Consider the following 5,193-nt stretch of genomic DNA (forward strand, 5'->3'; position numbering starts at 1 on the left):
GAGCAGCAGATCAGCATATTATACTGATTTCTGAAGATCATGTGACACTGAAGACTGGAGTAATGATGCTGAAAATACAGCTGCACATCACAGAAATACATTACAGTTTAACACATATTCACATAGAAAACATATTTTTAAATCATAATAATATTTCAAAATTTTTACAGTATTTTTGATCAAATAAATGCAGCCTTGGTGAGCAGAAGAGACTTCAAAAATCTTATTGTATACAGGAAAGTATATTGTTCTTGCTGTATGTGTTTGAAAGCAGCATAAAGCTGTTTAACAGTCCGTCCAAACACATCAAACACTGAGAAGTGAACTGAAGGGTCTCCCTCACTAACGAGCCGCTGTTACGTAACGACTAACGGTTTGATGGGTGTTTCCCTCCGGCGGCCCCTGCGTTTCTCGGTTTTACTCGTATACATACTGATTAAACTCAAGACGTGACTGATGCGACGTTTCACACACACCAGAGTAATTACAGTGTCACAGGTAATGAGGTTTTCACGTTTAAATATTTCATCAGCCGCGGTCGTTGAGTTTATCACGGCGTTTGTGAGCGAGGCCTTCCACGTGAGCTGTATGAGAAATGAAGCTCCGCTAGAAAATAACTCTAGTGAAAAACGAACGTGAGAGAACAAAAACACTCAACTGACAGACTGAAGACTTTAGGCCAAAATCGACATTTTTCTATATTAATTTGTGCATTTTTCAAATGTTTATTAAAAGTGCAAAAATTCATTAACAAAAATCTGAAAAGAAGTCAATATTTAACTTTTTCTGGCAGCATTTTGTGCGTGTGGTTCTAATTTCAATTTTGGTTTTCAGCACAGCATTAAAAAACACAATAACCGTTCTTTTTTCATTTTTTTTCCCGTCATGGTTAAAATGGACCATAAATGTAAAAAAAGGAGGGGGGGGGGGTTTGGGTTTAAAAAGAAAAAAGCAATAGGAAAAAAAAATTTATGTAAAAATTGTAAAAAAGACACAAAAAAAAACAAAAACAGATTTTCCAAAAAAAAACTAAAAAAATGAAAAGGGATAACCATCAGTTCTGCTGGCTGCATGTCATGTTCACGTGTCACAGCTGTGTCTGTAACTGCTGCTTACACATATTTACTACAGATTTTAGTGCAGGAAACATTGACTGAATACTCACTTCTGCTCTCCTGACATCTACTAAATCACACACAACACTGCCTTCATCCATTCACACATCAACGTGTGTGTGTGTGTGTGTGAGTGTGTAAATGTGTGTGTGTGTGTGTGTGAGTGAGAGTGTGTGTGTGTGAGTGTGTGTGTGTGTGTGTGTGTGTGTGTGAGTGTGTGTGAGAGTGTGTGAGTGTGTGTGTGTGTGTGTGTGTGTGTGAGTGTGTGTGTGAGAGAGAGTGTGTAAATGTGTGTGTGTGTGTGTGAGTGAGTGTGTAAGTGTGTGTGAGAGAGAGTGTGTGTGTGTGTGTGTGTGTGTCCTGCCATGGCAACAGGTCAGTGTGACTGCCACAAACAATAAGCGGACTGAACCAGATTTGCGTAACGCATTCATTCAGAATCATTAATATCTCCATCCTTCAGTTTGGACCTTCCTCATTTCATCCAGTCGCAAACACCAACATCATATACATATACAGTATATATGAAATGAAAATATATATATTCATACATTAATACTCATAAATAATGATTCATGAATAATCACAAGTAAACCATATACAGCAAAAAAATAAATAAAAAAAAGATTATATTACCAAGCATTTTTGTTCATTTAGAATTCATCTTAAATCCAGATTTTCTTAAATCATGACTGACGTGAGATGCAAAATAAGACATTTAGTCTCTTTTTCTCTGAAAAATTAAGCAAAATTAAGTGAGTATTCGCTTAAAACAAGAAAATATCTGTCTATGGGGAAAGGCCATGTCTATGTCCCCTTCTCTGCAATTAATAAGACATGCTTTTTGATTACTAACATTTAATTTAACCATGAAATAGAATCCATAAAACTTGAAAAAAGGGAAGAGATAAAACACTTTTAGGGCACTAAAAATGTTCAAAATGAGCAGCTCAAGTTTATTTTTGATCATTTCAGTTTGACCTGAACAATTTCAGCAGCACATTTTCATTCAATTTACAATGAAATGACCCTTTCTGATGCAAGAAAGAGAAGACAAAAGAAGAGAAGAGAAGAGAACAGTCTGCATTGATGTTATTCATTAAAGTCCCGAGCATCCGCTCATTCATTCATCTCTCATCCATTAAAATCCCTCCGTTCTTCCCTCAATCCCTCCTTCAGTGTCTCTCAAGGTAAATAAACCCAAACGGCCTTGTCGGCATGGCAACATGACAGAAACCTTGAGTCACACAAGCAGGGCGAGAGAAAGAGAGAGAGCTGCTGAACGCATGAGAAACATGCAAAAATAAAAACTAAATAAATCTCAAAAATATAATGTATACACATAACAAAAATAATATATGTAAATGTTTAATATGTACATTTTCCATTGTATTTACAATATATTGTTCATTCAGCTACTAAATGCAATAGAAAACTGCCAACTGTGAAACACACACACACACACACACAGTATTTTTAATGTTGCATTTGTTTATTCAACTGCTGAATGCATTAGAAACTGCCAAATGTGAAATATGCAATAAATAAATCTAAATCTAAATATATATACATAAAAAAGGATACATGCATCTTTTTTATGTTGCATTTATGTTGTTCATTCACCTGCTGAATGCATTAGAAATGGACAAATGTAAAACATGCAAAAAAAAATAAAGTTAAATAAAAAAACAACAAAAAGAATATCTCTCTATATATATTAATGTTGCATTTATGTTGTCCATTTCATACCAAGATTCATTCATTTATTGCTACTTCATTTAAGTCATTTAATGTTCTTAAACATGCAAAAAAAAAACATTAATATTTAGGGCAATCTGTTCGACTAAAGCAAAAGATTCACGACAGCAAGACTGATTTCAGCAGGAATATAACAGACAAAATTAAACAACTACTATCACAAAATAATTAAATATATGATGACATTTTGCTATCAATAAATACTGTTTGTTGCTCTCTATGCATTGCATTAAGAGCAACATTGTGTCAAAGTTATTTGTACTTCGACTAAAGCAAAAGATTCACGACAGCAAGACTGATTTCAGCAGGAATATAACAGACAAAATTAAACAACTACCATCACAAAATAATTAAATATATGATGACATTTTGCTATCAATAAATACTGTTTGTTGCTCTCTATGCATTGCATTAAGAGCAACATTGTGTCAAAGTTATTTGTATGCCGCAAATTAGAAAGAATGAAAGGTGTGAAAAGAGTCTTTATAAATGAGACTCACACTGACTCTATGCATGCAACAGGAAGAACTGAGGCTGTTTCCTCAGGTAACGTTTCTCCAGAATATAAACCCCATCGCAGCATCCTCACAATCTCACTGGAGATCTTAATAAAGCACTGATCAGGCGCATTGTTGAGCGAGCCAGAAAACAATTCCAAAATATGAATATTCAAAGTAGTCGCACTGTCAACGTGGTACTGTTTAATATTAATTAAATGTTTAACATCGTTAAATTTCTTAAAGGCAGTTAGCGCACATTCATTCAGCCATTTTAAACACAGGAATAAGAGCACCAACGCACACAAGCAATGTCATCTTTCATCTTACGAATAATAGCCATGGTCTTACAGCATATAAAACTAGGGATGCATCAATCCGATATTCAGTATCGGTATCGGCTCCAAGAGATGAAAAGAAAAAAATCTGGACTTTTTGTTTCCAATATTTGTGTGTAGAATGTATTTCCACTGCATGAATTAAGTCACGGCCTGAACATAAAGAGCATTATTTGTGTGCTGTATAGAGCTGATGCTCATGTGTTCCAAATGAGTCAATTATGACTAATAATTACATTAATATTGAACATTTAAATATTTTTGGCTTTAATATTTTAATTTATATTAACTTAAGTCGCCATTTAACGATTTCACATAAATAAATAAACAAGCACTTACTTCTTAAATTTACATTTACTTTAATATACACTTATATAATATATACTTAAATGTTTATTTATTCATTATTATTTTATTTTTTTAAATAATCATTCACATAAATAAATATTTACTTTAATATACACTTAAATCTTTATTTATTTAATCAATTGTTTACTTCAATATTTACTTAAATATTCATTCACATAAATGACTAAATATTTACTTATAATATATACTGAAATATTTATTTACATTTTAAATTCTTTATTTAAATATTTACTTAAATATTTATTCACGTAACTATATATTTACTTTAATACATATTTAAATATGTATTTACTTTTAAACTGTTTACTTAATTTGTTTATTTACTTAAATGTTTATAGAAATTGTTTAACTTAAATTGAACATTTAAGTCAATAAATAATTGAAATAAACATTCACATAAATAAATAAAAACTAAATATTTATATTAATATTTACTTAAGTATGCAGTCAAATGAATGAATAATTTACTTTAAGTTGTACATAAATATTTAAATAAATATTTACTTAAATATGTATTCATATAAATAAATAAACCGTGATCTCCAGTGTGTTTCCCGTGAGCCGGACGTGGATCAGTTTCCGCTCAGTCACTCAGAAAGCCCCACTGCATCAGGACTGACTGATGTAACGGCTGCTTCGGCTTAGTGTTTGTGGTTAATATGTAAGCTCACATGTCTCGCATCTGTCTTTATGGATGTGTAAAGCTATCACCTTCATCATACGGTAACGGCAGGAACGTCAGCACTCCGTCAGTCCACCAGTGTGTGTAACTGCAGAGAAAAACGCAATCACATCAGCATCAAACAGGACTACAGGATTATATATATATATATATATATATGTATATACACACGTTTACCTATATACACACACACATATATATACAGTGGGTATATATATATATATATACACACACACACACACACACACACAAAATGTTATATGTTAGTTAAATTATGCATCAAATATAGTATATATATATATATTTTAATTAAACCCAGAACAAATTAATTTTATTACAACAAATAAAGATTACAGTCAACCAGCGAATAACACATGTGCATAATAATGTGAATATGTTTCAGTTGACATGTAATATTATATATTAAATGTATA

At 32.1% G+C, this 5,193-nt stretch overlaps 1 long non-coding RNA gene across 1 annotated transcript in view; it reads right to left on the minus strand.

The window, feature by feature from the left end:
- LOC107564600 (uncharacterized) overlaps positions 1-4,878 on the minus strand; it is a 20,349-nt gene extending 15,471 nt beyond the window's left edge. Inside the window, exon 1 of the long non-coding RNA XR_001606257.1 lies at positions 4,789-4,878. This is a non-coding gene — a long non-coding RNA (uncharacterized lncRNA). The remainder of the gene's footprint in view (positions 1-4,788) is intronic.
- Between the last annotated feature and the right edge of the window lie 315 nt (positions 4,879-5,193).

Source organism: Sinocyclocheilus grahami, unplaced genomic scaffold (genome assembly GCF_001515645.1).
Source record: "Sinocyclocheilus grahami isolate Dianchi unplaced genomic scaffold, SAMN03320097.WGS_v1.1 scaffold949.1, whole genome shotgun sequence".
In the NCBI taxonomy this organism is placed as follows: domain Eukaryota; kingdom Metazoa; phylum Chordata; class Actinopteri; order Cypriniformes; family Cyprinidae; genus Sinocyclocheilus; species Sinocyclocheilus grahami.